Source organism: Panthera tigris, chromosome D4, assembly GCF_018350195.1.
Source record: "Panthera tigris isolate Pti1 chromosome D4, P.tigris_Pti1_mat1.1, whole genome shotgun sequence".
NCBI lineage: Eukaryota > Metazoa > Chordata > Mammalia > Carnivora > Felidae > Panthera > Panthera tigris.
Window position 1 is genome coordinate 75,659,754 of NC_056672.1, and position 15,761 is coordinate 75,675,514.

The window sequence follows — 15,761 nt, forward strand, 5'->3', positions numbered from 1 at the left end:
GCCTTGTGAGGTAGCCGCTGTCACTGTTCCTACTTTACAGATAGGCACTGAGGCTCAGATTAATTCATCCAAAGTGACAATCACTTCGTGGGGGAGTGGGGATCTGAAATCTGAACCCAAGCACAGAAATCCAAAGACTCTCAAGGAACCAGCTCACAGTTCAGGGAAAGAGGTGTGCGTTGAGCACGAGGCATGTGAACCCACAGAATCTGAGTCTGAAGTGCTGTCCAGGAGGCAAGTGATGAGAAAAAAAGGAGGAAAGGCTAACCTTGTGAAAAGCACTTAATATATGCCAAGCCAAACAAGGTCAGTTAGGTTGGTTGTCTCACTGAATTCTTCCTTCAACCCTGTGGAGAGGCAACTGATATGCCCATTTTACAGATGGGCAGTGTGGGGCTCAGGGATACTGAGTCCCTTGACCTAAGATGGAAGTCCAATGATTAGGAGGCTTGTAGGTGAAGCTCCTACAGCAGCCTCAAGTTGAGGGTGGGCTCTTAAGAGGGTATCTCATGCAAGGGTATCTCAGCAGAGGGATTACAGTGTGCGGTGGCCGAGGGAAGGGCGGCAGGCAGGGCTGGACCGGAAACGAGGAGAGATAGGGCTGGAGAGACAAGAAGGGGTAAAATTTAGGAGAACCTTAAAAACCACACTAAGAAATGGGAACCTTATTCTGAAGGCAAAAGAGAATTATGATGGGTTTTAGAATCCTCCCACTGACTGCAAAGTGAAAAATCAGAGGGGTAAAAGGGTTAGGATGGATGGAGACAGGAAGACTAGTTAGGAGAACGTTACAGTAACCCAGGAGAGCAATGATGAGGACAGGGCCAAGGCCAAGGGTCAGTGTAGTCTGAAATGACAGCAATAAAGTAATTTTATTAAAGGGAGACTGAGGCTCAGAAAGTTAAGTCCCGGCCACTGTTAAAACTAGAACACAAATTCTGGTCTTCTGACTCTTGGAGACCTTTTTAAAACTGCATACATCCCTTTTTTTTTTTTTTTTTAGAATTCTCTCTCTCACTCACTTCTACTATCTACCAGCATGAGTACATTTTTCATTACCCAGATAGGAGTTTTAGGATTCTCATTTTAAAAACGTGAAATCATGAGTTCAGAGAAGCAAAGAAACAATTGTGTCTAAAATAATGTAAATAGGATGCAGCAGAGCCAGGATTTGAATACAAAGCTTGTACTTTTTCCCACTCCACCCTGCAGATCCCCAATACAACACCATGGCTCTTTCATGCCCACACACTACCTCCCTTCCCATCAACTTTTTTTTTAAGTTGGGTTTTTCAAATGGAAAAAATACCAACTGAGGAAATAGAGTATGCAATACATTTTTGGATAAAGTTATTTTTGTCCACGATGATTTCTCCCCCTCAGAAAGATTACAGAAGGTTCAGATCAGCAGAAAAGCAGCCTGGAAATTTCATGCTTTAACAAGTTCCAAATATTTTTGAATTATTATTTACTTATTTTCTTAGGAAGTAAATTCCACATTTGGGGGGGGGGGTGAGGCCAAGAAGTGGCCACATACCCCGGTTTTTGATTCACTCTCAAGAAGGAAAGCACCTGGAAAAACTGTAGCCTGCAATTATCAATTATCGATCTTCCACTATGGGTCAATTATACCCACTGGCTCATTTAATTATCATGACGATCCCACGGGAGTGGTACTATTATCCCTATTTTATAGAGGGGGTAACTGATACCCAGAAAGATGAAGTTACATGCCCATTGTCATCCACATGGAAATGGAAGATTTGAATACAGAATCTATCACAAATGTTTTTCTCTTCTGACTGTAATTTACTGCATCTATCTCCATAATTAGTCTAGTTCATCTCTCTTTGCTTTCCCATCATTGATTTTATGAGCAGGTAGCAAATGCAAGCATCATCAGGGTTTAATGGGAGGAGCAGAGCACACACGACGCCTCCAAGCCCTACCGGCTTTTTCTTCCACCATCTTGCTGTTAGAGCTCTCCAAACAAAAGAGCAAAAAGACCATTGGTCTGCGAGTCAGGCCCCAAGGTCTAACGCTGGCTCTGCCAGGCCAAAGGTGTGGGTCCACAGACAAACAACCTCCCTAACTGGCCCTAGTGTCATCATCTGTAAACTTAGGATGTTAGAAAGCAATGAGGCACTCTCTGTGGTTCCATATTCTAAAATGTTAGTATCTCAGAAGAAATGCAGTGGGTCAGTTCTCAGAGCAAAGGTGAACACACACAGGACAGAAGAGGCAGAGATAAGACAATGTGGGGAGAGGGAGCGAAAGGGACTGAAACAGGAGAGGAGGTCTCTAACAGTGGGGGCAAGAGGCAGCCCAAGGTTACAGCCTTGCCCTTTCATCTAGAGCCTTGCAGATAAACTTCAACCCAAGTCAAGGACCCATGGCCCTATGAAGAACATTGACTGAGGGCTGACTAGAATCTGGGATGGAGGAAAGGGAGCAGAAGAAAGCCAGTGACAGATCTTCCATTCACTTGAGATGCTGTATGACACCAGGCTGTGTTCTAAATCTGTTCTTTGCAGCAGGACAGCTGAGTTGGTGGCATAGAAGGGCCAGATGTAATTGCAAAGCCAGCCTGGTCTTCCCTCTTTTTTCCCTGGTTGCCATTTTCACATGAAAACCATAAAAGATCCCAGAAATGGGAGGTGCACTTAATGGGTTTTTTTGGCACCAAGAAATTAATCTTTCTTAAACCAAGGGGATTTTTTTCTCTTTCCTAAAGATCTTTGGCAAACAGAAGCTAAATTGCTTCCAGACCTCATGAAAGGTATTCTGTGCAAACGAGGTGTGATTTACACTTCCTTTAATTAGTCTGAACCCTGGAAAAAGAGAGAAATAATAGAAAACAAGAGCTATGTAGAAAACAAGTCCAAACAGCCCTAAAATAACAGTTTTGTAAAAGCATCAGTTGAGGGTGTTAGAAGGAAACCAATAACAAAAAACAACAAAAACAAAACAAAACAAAAAAATCCTTCTAGTTCTGGGAGTGGGGCAATTACAAGTGAATTGAAGTTTTGTTGGACTCCTTTCCCTGGGGATGGGGGAGGGGAGAAAGTTTGGCAGAAAGGAGCCTTAGTGTTCTCAGAGTTAAGTTTCAAGTTCTGGTTGACCTTCCTTCCGTTAAGCCTGTCTTTTCTGAGGGCATTTGGGGTCTAAGGAGCCAGAGAGTCAGGGAAGGACAGGATAGTTCTAGCAATCGTGGACATTTCACCAAGTCTGTCTCCTACCTGGGTTGAACATACAGCATTTAGGAAGAGGAATGGTTTTTGGAAACACAGACCTATACTTAAGTTTTGGCTCTGCCGTTTACAGCCAGAGTGACTCTGGACAACCCCAGTCTGCAATCTGTTGACCACTCCCTTACTCCTTGAAGCTCTCATTTCCTGGCTGCCTGATTCCCCCTCCTCCACACACCCTTCTTATTGTCCCATCAGGTTGCTCCTGTTTACTATCTTTTGCAGATTCAAGCTCATCTACCTGGAAGTTAGTTGCTGGGGTTGCTCAAGGCTCAGTCCCAAACCCACTTCCACTGGTCAGTTGACTTTATCAAGATGATATATCCATTGTGCATTGTTCCATCTTTCATCTGATTAATTCTCAGAGTCTTATTGCCTGGCCACATCTTCTTTGTTGGGTCCTCATAGCCAAATGTGTTGCTACATCTTTTAATTGAATGTTTCCAAGTATCTCAGATATAACATATCCAAAACTGAACTCAGGATCTTCCACCTTAATCAGGTCCACTCCCCAGAGAAGACCATCCCCCTCCATGCACATATTATCCCTGGCCCACATTATCCTTCACCCTCTATCTGGTGCAATGTCATGGCCAGTTGATTTCATCTCTGCCCTGACATTGCATGATTTGAGCCAATCTTGCCCCTTCTCTGTGCAAAATGGACAGAGATGTGCATGGCCTTGTTGACAGTGTGCAACAAATCAATGGTGATCATCTCCGCCTCTTACTCAGCTCACCTGTAGTCTATGATGGACTCTGGATCCATCCACAGCCTGGGCCCAGGAACTCTTAGAGGAGTTTAAGTTTAAGGAGACAATTAGGAGCCAGCAAGAGAAGCCTCTGGTGTGAATCTTATCTTTATTTTTACTAATCCCATTCCTTCTGACTACTCATCTCCCTCAGGGAAAAAAGGAAAAAAAAAAAACACAAAAACAAATTATCATACCTTTTGGGTGTTGGAATGGAATACCCAACCCGATGTACTGCACAAGCTTAAAGAATAATTTCATCTTACCTTTAGAATGTTTAAGAGCCTAAGGCTCCATTCTACCACTAGAATCCTTGAAATCATAAGGCCAGTCTCAATGATAATTCCACTGGCCATACATATGTGATTCAAGAGTCATAAACTGGAGGACCTGGGCTCAAGTCCTGGCTCTGTCTCTAACTCACCACCCTTATTCTCAAGGACTTCATCATCTCTGTACAAGAAAGGGGTTTATACTTGGTGAGTTACATGGCTTCTGTCAGCTCAAACATTTACAGGACCGTTATTATAAACCATGCAGAGAAGGAGAGAGGGATCTAGGGAGACTCTTCTTTGCAGATTCCCTAGAAAATCATGGATCTTCCCCATGAAAGGAATAACACAGATAACAACTGCTGAAATTTATTGAGCACCCATCATATACTACACACTAATGTCCACAGTCAAGAGATAAACTAAGAAAGAAAACAAAATTTAATCCGTGCACTGCTGGTGGGAATGCAAACTTGTGCGGCCACTGTGGAAGACAACAGTATAGAGGTTCCTCAAAGTTAAAAATGGGGTGCCTGGGTGGCTCAGTCCATTGAGCATCCAAATCTTGGTTTCAGCTCAGGTCATGATCCCAGAGTCATGGGATAGAGCCCTGCGTTGGGCTCTATGCTCATCATGGATTCTCTCCCTTTCCCTCTGCCTCTCTCCGGCCCCCGCCCTTTAAAAAAAAAAGGTTAAAAATAGAACACTAATTTATGATCCAGCAATCATACCACTGGTTATTTACCCAAAGAACACTGGGTATTTACCCACAAGAACACTGATTCAGAGAGACAGATGTGCCTCTATGTTTATAGCAGCATTATCTACAATAGCCATATTATGGAAGCAGTCCAAGTGTTCACTGATTGATGAATAAAGAAGGTGTGACGTACATCTACAATGGAATATTACTCAGCCATCAAAAAGAATGAAATCTTGCCATTTACAACATGCATGGAGCTACAGAGTATCATGCTAAGCAAAATAAGTCGGAGAAAGACAAATACCATATGATTTCACTTATATGTGGAATTTCAGAAACAAAACAAATGAACAAAGGGAAAAAAAGAGAGACAGAGACAAACCAAGAACCAGACTCTTAACTACAGAGAACAAACTGATGGTTACCAGAAAAGAGGTGGGTGGGGAGGAAGGGTTAAATAGATGATGGGGATTAAGGAGGGCGCTTGTCGTGATAAGCACTGAGTGATGTATGGAAGTATTGAATCACTATATTGTAGACCTGAAACTAATATCATACTGTGTGGAATTGAAACAAAAACCTTAAAAAGCCAAAACAACAAACAAACAAACAAACAAACAAACACGTTGAGTCTTGCCCCCAGTGTCACATGGTTAATGAATGGTACAGCTGAGATTTCCAATCTCATGCTGACTTATTTACAGCCTGTGCTGGACACCACACTCTCCATTTATCCAGCCATTTTTTGTTGTGCCTCTGTTCACTCATCCATTCATTTGTGTTACAAGCGTTCCGGGTACTTTCTCTGTGCGTGGAACTGTGCTAAACACAAGGAAGCATGAGAAAAGATCCATCAAGAAGTTCACAAATTGGCTACAGAAACAGGTAACTATGCTCAGGACATTTAGAAAGATTCTTTCTTTCCAAGGTGCCATTCTGGTCATGTCTCTGATCCTTCTGAAAAAGGCTGACGGCGCTCCCCTTTGCCTACAGGATGAAGCCCAAACAGCTTAGCCTGTTGTCTAATCCCATTGTGACCTGGTTCCAGTCTCACCTCCTCTCAACCACATTCATTCAACACTTGTTCAATACTAGCCACGTGCCAGAACTGTACTAGAGTGTTGGGAAGGCAGTGCTGAGTGACAAAGACTTAGGCCCTGATCTCCTGGAGCTTGCAGATATCAACCAAATTATCACATTAATGCAGAAGTAGGCATTCCTTTAAGCTTTCTGTGGCCCAGCCCCAGTAGATGTGGGGTCTCTCATCCCATCAGACGCTTCCTGCCCAGTAAGCCATAAGGATCCAGCTCTCCTTGGATGCATTCGATGATCAAATGGACTTTTAACAATGCAACTTGTCCTATTCATCAGGCATAAATATCTACTAACCAGAGATTTGTGTGTGTGTGCAATAAATGCATTTTTACTCTACCTCAACATAGTTTTTCAACAATAGTTTAAAACTTCTTACTATATATACTACCATAAAACACCATGGTCCTTCTCCCCAGGAAATGCTATGCTTCAAGTTAATCGCTTATAGTTTATCTCCCCTATTCAACTCTAAATTTCAAGTAGGCTGAGTTCTTGTCTATTCTTGTTCACCAATGAATTCCCAGCACTTAGCCCAGTGTTTGGCACACTGTGGACATTCAGAACATATGTTGCTTAGATTGAATAATCCTTAATGATTCTTAAAAACTTAACTCAAAAGGAGACTGTAACAGACAGATTCTCACCCATTTTTTTTTTCCAGAGGAGGAAATTCAGCCTGAAAGGAGAAACAACTTTCCAAAAGCCACAGAGAGTTGGTAGCTTAATTGAGGTCAGAACCAAAGAGAATCTGATGTCCAGAACTCCTGTGATACCACACCCATTCATGAACCTTGAGTCTGACATGGCCAGGAAGATACAGCCTCAGGGGGAAAGAGCACATAACTGGAAGCAGACACAGTCCCTCGACCTTTACTGCACACGTATTTATCTCAGAGAGCGTCACTGAGTGCATTGTTCCAGAGCAAGACGAGCCCATCTGCGTGGGAGAAACTCTAGTCTGCCCCCAAAGATCATCTCTGACTGAGAAAAAGATTCAATCACTCCCTCTAACCCAAACTCTCCAAAACTCTATTTCCTATTATGTCTCAACTACCAAATTTAACCCACCCGCATCTCAAGATTAGATCTGTGAGCTCACAAAAGCTCAATCTCTCAATTTAGAGTAGGGAAGATCTTATCCTCTCCAAACAAAGTAAAATGTGACATAACCCAGTTGCTAGGATTATGTCTCACTCAGGAAGAAGGAGAGGAACAGGGAGAAAAATGGGTGGGTCATTCATTACAGGGAATTTTCCAGGATAATTTGAGTAGTGTGGCCCTCCAAAATCAATGTTCCAGTCCTTAAAACAGTGCTCAAGTCAAGGTCCAGGCTTTAGGAGAGCCATGAGAGTGAAGAAGTCTCTTCTGCCCTTGCCCTGAATCCCTGAGTAATCTCTAGGTACATTCTGATTCCTCCTCGGATGACTAGTATCAATGATGATCTTTATACCCAGGCCCAGGGAATCCTAAAAGAAAGTACCAGTCTCCAAAATCTACTTGATTAGGCCAATGTAGAATATGGCACAATTCTACCTAATCAAGAATCCTTTTCCTCTTCTGAGCCTTCATTTGCAACATCCTGGAATTTCATAGGAAGCTGACTTGGGAAATATCTAAAGTCCCTTCCAACATCTTTGGTTGGTGTTTCAATAACTGAAAGACAGTTTGGCATACCAAAAGGGTCAGGGACTCTGGCCTTTTTCAATTTCCAATTCTGCCCTGGACAAGCAATTTTACTTCGCTGAACACCAGTTTTCTCTTCTTTAAAAAAGGCAGTGACAATTTATAGATCACAGAATTTGCAAGGATTTGAGAAAATATATTTGATGTCCTTAAAACAGTGTCTGGTATACAGACCTACACAGTATATGATCAGTAATCAGTCTGAGCAGGTCTTTGGACTTCGGCTAATTAATGACTGGTCTCAAGAATAAGACCTCTATGGATAAAATCTTAAGAGAGACTTTGAGTTCAGAAAGGAGCTATGTTCTCAAGTTAAAGAGTCTTCTAATTCATCAGCAACCACTAATCTACTAGAGGCTACCAATTCACAGCTGGTGAAACCTGTTTTCCTAAAACAACTGGCCATGTTAAAAAGTGATACAGTTACAGAACATCCAGCTCTTGAGGCCAGTTTTAGAGGAAATCATTCTTTCCATATGGAGGATTACTAAGAGGCACCTTGGTATGGACTCAATTTTAAACAATCCAGAAAAACTCCTGCCAGGGCCTGAGCAATGTAATTAATTTTGGACCAGCCACCCTACCATCCCAGGTTTCAGTTTGCCCATTTATATGGTAGAGGTGATGACATAAGCATCTAGGAGTTGCTTAAATGACTGACTGTGATAACCCCAAGTCCTTGCACGGTAGATGGTTGACAGCAAAAGCAGGATTCCTTAGTATTCCTGCAGCGCTTATCACCTATGTGTCTTTGGTTGCATCTCTTTCCCTCTCTGAGTCTCCATTTTCAGACCTAGAAAAGGAGTCCCAGGATACTCCCCATCATAGAACTACTGTAAGCAATTGATGAGGCAATGGACAAAAGGGTTTTATAAAGTAGAAGGAAGGCATGACCCAAAGGCAGGACATGCTCATGGCTATGCCCAGGCTCTTTTAGACAAGCATCCCAGCATCTCCCTTTTATTCTTATCGTCTAAAAGTGATTGTACTTCCATGTACACAAGAGTTTGAAGGTTCCATTTCCAATGGTGCCTGTGGAAATGTTACCAGTGTTTTTTGTCATTTAGAGTGACCCGAGGGGAAATTGGCCAGACTGTTGTCCTAGGTCCAGAGTCTTACTACAAGATTAAAACTCCACCCAGAAACCTGAGTCAACCGAAGAATGAGGCACTGGGCATAAACCATGCCAAAAATATCCACCCTCTGCTTTCCAGGATCCCAAATGACACTGGTCATTGAAAACCCATCCCTCCAATCCAGAGGGAAAACTCAGCTCTGCTTAAGATGAATTTAATGCCCAGCATTAGTGTTAAAACCCCAAAAGGCCCTTCCAAAACTGTGACCTTCTATTCAAAGGCTTGCTTTTGTTTGGTTGTATCTTGTAAAACACTTTAGCAGCAAATTTAGGACTTATAAAATGGGGCCAATTGACAGCCTCAGGAACCAAAAGTCTGTTTATTCATTGAGTACAGACAGTGGGGGCAGGAGCAACAGACAACATGGTGCCTAAGCCAGGGGTTTCTGGAGCAAATATATCTTAGAACCCAGAGCAGTCATGAGTCCTGAGGTAAGAATGAGGAAAGAGTTCATGGAAAAGGTAGAACTAGTTATAATTGCAGTAGGCTCTGGGACAACAATGATTTAAAAAGGACACCACTTGACCTTGGATATGTTACTGAGCATCTCTGTGTCAATAAAATGGATTATACACTTCCTACTTCATGATTACTACTGAATACTATTATCCCAAAGGGCTCTACTAAAGCGCTCTCTGACCGTCTCTCATACTGTTCGTTTTTTTGAGGAATAGAATTTACATACAAAAAAATGCATGGATCTTAAGTACATAGTTCATACCTGAATGATTTTCAAAAATGGCTAGATTCTCCACTTTACATGGATGGCTAACCTATGTCACAGACACTTAGGCAAGATAAAAGAAAAGATATTCTTCTGGTATCTAGGAAACGCAAACCTATAAGGAAGCTTATACATGAACTATTATAATAATTTTCTTTTTCTTTTAGTGAGAAAACTGAGGTCTAGAGAATTGATTTGGGGAAGTGAATGTGGTAGAAGGTCATATACTTTTACAGTGATAAAATGATCCTGATAATTAGCAAATATCTATTCAGTGTTTAATATGTCTCAGGATGATAGCTCTCCCCGCTAAATGCTTCATCAACAGCCATACTGAAAGTGATGCAGCCACAAAGAGACTTCTAACCATAGGTAACCTACTGGGTTACATTAAGAAAGATGTGGGGGGTGGGGGTGTCTGGGTGGCTCAGTCGGTTAAGCGCCCAACCCTTGATTTTTGCTCAAGTCACGTTATCACAGGTTCATGGGATCAAGACCCTGTGCTGACAGCACAGAGCCTGCTTGGGATTCTCTCTCTCTCTGTCTCTCTCTCACTCTCACTCTCTCTCAATCTCTTTCTGCCCCTCCCCTGCTCATGGTTGTGTGCGCGCTCTCTTTCTCTCCCCCCCTCAAAATAAATAAACTTAAAAAAAAAAAAAGAAAGATAGGAAGAATAGCAAGTGAAAGAATGCTGAAGGGAGGGACAGATTGCAGTTGAAGATACATTAGTTATAAAAGTGCCAGGCATACTGAATAGACAGTTAAAAGAAACTCAATAAATAATTGTTGAATGAATGCATGCATGCATGATCTGTAGACAACTTCATCAACTTGGACTGCAAACACTTCTTTCAATGCTTAGAATAATTGCAGTCATAGACCCACATGTACACATTGCTGAGAAGTCCAGTGTCTCCTTGAGGCCACCCTCGCTCGTGTCTGGATTATAAGAGAATTCTAGAGGCTTCCTCAGTCAAGGCTTTATAGTGCTTTATGAAGAGAGAAGGGGGAATAGCATCATGTCCCCAGTGGGCCCCCTGTCCTTCTTTGCCTGTAATTCCTGCCACTGCCACATAAGGCCACTATGGAAAATGGGAGTTCTGTGAGGCTCTATGCCAGGTCATGGTGAGGAGGAGGGCATTAGAAAAGTCGTCTAACATGTACCACAGTGGTTCTCCAAGGGAGGACCATCACACTCCTCAGCCACAGAGGTCCAGGCTTGGGCTCCCGAGTCTAAAACTCTTTGGACTAAGTCTCGTTTCTCGTGCTCAGGTTATGCCCACTGTACCAGCGTGGCTGTGCCTACTGTGACTTTCAGCTTGACACACCAATCAGATTTCCTCCTCCCTCACGCTGAGTTCCCCTACATGCCGAGACAATATTACCTCATCCTAGAGGTTCTATACTTGATAAGGTGATCAGGATCTTCTTCCCATCTGTTTCCAGCAGCAACTCAATTTAAAATCAAATTTTCATGTTGCTCCCCTTGAATGCTCCATACCAAACATCATTGAGAGGGTAGCCTTTTTCAGGCCACAAAATGCCCCCGTTAAATCCTTGCCCCAGAGTAAGCACTGTTTACCAATCGGACTTACTCCCATATATTTAAGACATACCATTCACAAGAACTTTCTCAGACAGAAAAGCTCAGCTCCGACATAACTTGCAGTCTATACATACTAAAACTCCTGCCAGCTTTTTAAATGGCAGCTCCTCTTGAGAACAAATAATGATAAATAAACTACAACTCTTCTTAACAATATGAATGGATTGCACAATATGATGAGCAAAAGAATCCAGACACAGCAGAATGCATATTGTGTATTTTATATATAGCTCAAAAGAGGCAAAATTAGTCTGTAAACTAAGAAATACAAAATAAAATAAATACAATACAAGTCAGAATAGAGGGCTGCCTCGGTTCGGTTCAGGTCACGTTCTCGCAGTTCAAGAGTTCGAGCCCTTCATTGGGCTCTCTGCTGTCAACACGGAGCTGGCTTCAGATCCTCTGTTCCTCTCTCTCTCTGCCCCTCCCCAACTTGTGCGCACACACACATGCTGTCTCTTTCTCTCTCAAAAATAAGCAAACTTTTTTCAAAAAGTCCGAATAGAAACGTATCCTTGAGGAAAGGGCAAATACCTAAATGAAAGCACAGGTGGGCTTCTGGGAGGCTTGCAACGTCCCATTACTTGATCTGGGTATTGGTAACAGGACTGTATTCACTTTGTGCAAATTCATACAGATGTACACTTATGATTAGTATACTTTTGTGTATGAATGTTACACTTCCATAGAAATTTCAAAAAACAAAGGTACTCTGCCAAAAGTGAATAAAAGAAAGGACAGTATATGCATTTAATACCCTAGAGGCATGAAATCATAAAACCTTAAAGACAGAAAGGCCTCGGAAGTGATCAGTTTCAACCACCTCATTTTAAAGACAGGGAAAATGAGGCCCATAGAGGGGAGTCCCATGATCACACAGGGACTTAGTGTCAGATCATGTCTCCTGTAATTCAGCCCTTCACAATATTCCTTTCCTTCTGCAGCCGATAAAGGGGAAATATGAGAGAAGACTTAAAATAAGCCATACATCAGGATATCAAGGCATAAAATTTTTCAAATGCCGATGGGTATCTATCTGCCTTGCAAACAGTGTCAGACAGCTGGGACGAGGCAGATGTGGCCACATAAGTGTGCTGCCCATGACGCATGGGCTGGAAGAGTGAGGCAGAGCCAACTCTAAAGGAACAAAAGAGAAGCCTGTCTGTCCAGAATGCACCAGGAATGAGAATTCCAAAGAGGTCATCCGGGGAGAAGCTATGCTTGCGCCCCAGAGAAGCCTGGGTGCATTTACTGGCATTCCAAACATCTGTGCTTTTGCAAGACAGATAAAAGGGAGTCTGCTTCCCTGACTTGAGGTATGATATATGGGCTTCTGAGGCACTGGGTGTGGGCTGCTGTTGAAGATGCGATGCAACATTTGATGGATGAAGGCTGAGGAAACTACTAAGCCACACATTAATAAAAATTATCAAACTGTCCTGGTTGGTGGAACAGAATGCTAATGCCATTCTCCATGTGGACGTCAAAGGCAGAGAATGTCTGGAGGGAGCTAACCTGCTTTGTATCTTTACCTTCATCCCACTTGTCCAAATTAGAGCCTCAGTTCTGCTGCCAACACCTTAACTAGCCAAGACTGGCGGGGCCCACTCTAAAATAGAACCACCCATGATGCCTCACCTGCACCTACCCCCTCTCAACTGAGAGTGAGAAGGTGTGTTGCAATCACAATGTAGACCCATAAATACCCTCCACCACTCCCCACTGCCCAGAGAATAGTCCAAATACCAGCCTGTCCTTTAAGGCACTTATCCACCTGACCACAAACTTCCATCTCCTTTATGTTCTCATGGTCCTCCTTTCTTTTTCATCTTCATGTCTTTGTTGGTTTCCACTCTTTCCTCATCTGGATTTCCTCTCACTCATCTCTACCACTGAAACTCTTCCACGGTGAGGTCAATGGCCACTATCTTCATGATGGCCTCCTTGATCACCAGTTCCCCACCCAGAACCAATCTTTCTTCCACTGTAAGTTTATCTATTTAGTTACATTTCGTTTTTACCATATTATCACATAGTTGTCCATTTTTCATTTCTCTCACCCCAGATTGAGCACTCCAAGAAAGAAGATAGTACTCACTGATATAGCAATATGATTGACATATGTAGTTGTACAATATACAGATTTTTCTGAATGAGTATGTAAGACAATCCTTTGGCATCATCACACATCCCTAGCCTCTGATTTCAGCCTCAACTGCAGTAGACAGTTCCAGCGCGAGCTCAGACTCCCCTTATGCTGTTCTACCTCCAGCACAGGCCAGATGCGTCTTTCTGCTTCCTGCCCCGGGGGCCTTAGCTGGCTGATGCCCGGCATCAGCTCAGAGGGGTAAACATGGCCCAGAAGTGTAACGAATGGAAATCTTCAAACACAGGTAGGAAGCCAGAGCAGACATACTCCTACTTTGCATCCTCAATTCTGGCAGTGATTATGGGAGGCATTTGTTTCCTCCTCAGGAGGTGCCGGTGGACTAGAGCCCATATTACCTCAATAAGAACCTTGTGAACACACCCCTATATTGGCTTTCTCTCTTTCTGGTGGTACTACCCAAGCTCCATCATAACTGCTTCCTGTGTGTACCTACTAAGTAAATTACCTGCTCCTAATCCTTGCTCAGTGTCTGTTTTTAGGTTAATCAAAATGAAAAATAAAACAAAACAAAAAACAGGATGAATACATGTCCTCTCTCTGAATTACAATTGGGCAATACAACTAACTGTCTCTAACATTTCCCCAGTGCCTGGAACCACCTATGGCATGCAATATATAATCCATAATTATGTGAGCAAGAAATAGATTTTAAAAATATGAGCCACTAGTGTCAACTTAGCCTATAAAAAAAAAGACCCTACTTACAAACATAATCATCAAGGCAGTTGTCTATGTAGCTAATTCTAGGTGAGAAACATTAGAAGAATACAATCTCACTGCCGTTTGATTTTGTTCCATCACTTTAGGTTCATTCAGTTGAGTGTATTCACTGGATCTCATTTTCAATACCCCCTTGTCTCTTTATGATGCGGGTCCAAGACTCCCCTGAGAGGTTCAGCTACTGAATAGCCAGATCTGATTTTCCTAAGGCGTAACTTATCACACACATGATGACAGAACATGTGTACCCAATGCAGAAAACATGGTGACCTATAGATCCTGGCCCAGGCAAGGTATGATCAGAGCTTAAGTTGTGCCAAGATTTCTGCCTTGAAAATAATGCTCAGTCCTCCTCCATATCTGTAATAAAAAATGTTTATTTCTCTTTCACTATATATTCCTTTCCTTTCTTCCATTAAAATCATCATCATCACCATTACCATCATCATCGTTCTTCCCCTTTCAGGGATTCCTTGGAAGCTATCAAGAGTAGGGATAAAGAACATGGACTTCTGAATGAGAAAAAATCAGATTCAAATCTTAGCTCTATCATTTAATAACAATTAGTTCCTAGGCAAGTGACTCTGCTCCCAAACCTTGATTTCCCATTTGTGCTATAAAGATAATAATAACTACTTTTCAGAATAATTCTGATGATTAAATAAGTCCCTAGTATATAAATGCTCAATCATTGCTAGTTCTCTCCCCACCGCCTTTTTTTTTTTTAAGGGAGAGTGAGAGAGCAAAAGCAAGTGCACTAATGGGAGAGAGGTGCAGAAGAAGAGAGAGGATCTTAAGGGCTCCATCCCATGACCCTGGGATCATGACCTAAGCTGAAATCAAGAGTCTGATGTTCAACCAAATGAGCCACCCCTCTCCCCTTTCCTTTAAATTAGCTTTGCACTTTCCACACTGCTTACAAAATTCCTGGTATAGAAAAGGTGCTTCACAAATGCCACTCCTCTTGCTTCATTCTTGCTTTAATTCCCTTTAAACTGGATAGAAGTAGTTTGCCTGCCTTGTTTCAGGGCTTTTGATACCAGCATAATTTACATTTTTGATACTAGGAATATAGCACAGACTGAGACGGTCAAGGTGAGGTCCCCAATCTTATAGGGCCTACATTCAGGAGCAGGGGAACCAAAAATAAATAGGCAAAAATAAATAAATAAGTAAAATTATTTCAGAAAATGGCAAGTGATGTGACGACAGTAATACTGGAGGATGTGGCAAGGGGTGACAGAGAAGGAACTTTATATTTGGGTGGTCAGGAGGCCTCTAAGTGAAGAGGACAATGGGATGAAACAATCAACAATTCAAACAACTGGGGAAAGAACATTCTAGGCAGAAGAAAGTAGGTGTGAAGAAACCAGCTTGGTGTGACTGAGGATAAGAAAGATGACTAGGGCGGTTCTGCCCTTCCATGCTAAGTTAGTCATCAGTTACCTCAAAGCCAACTCAAGAAGGGAAAGAGTTTGTGTTGTGTTGTTCTCTTTTCCAAATATAAAGGAAATACCTCTCAAGGATGGCTGTATAAGGGAATTTGTTTTCTTGCCTGCTAGAATGAATGACTTCCATCTTTTCTGGCCTTTGGAAATGGTATGCTCCCTTCTTGAAGGCTATGCTCTTCAGAACTCAGACTTCTTCTAAAGG

General features: G+C 42.4%; 1 protein-coding gene and 1 long non-coding RNA gene across 2 annotated transcripts in view; one reads left to right on the forward strand and one right to left on the reverse strand.

The window, feature by feature from the left end:
• Nucleotides 1-15,761, reverse strand: part of ASTN2 (astrotactin 2) — an 873,390-nt gene that overhangs the window by 117,985 nt on the left and 739,644 nt on the right. The gene's annotated exons all lie outside the window — the stretch shown is intronic.
• LOC122232994 lies at nt 4,351-9,469 on the forward strand. The gene is made up of 3 exons (XR_006210385.1): nt 4,351-4,478; nt 5,763-5,859; nt 6,731-9,469. It is a non-coding gene; the product is annotated as an uncharacterized LOC122232994 (long non-coding RNA).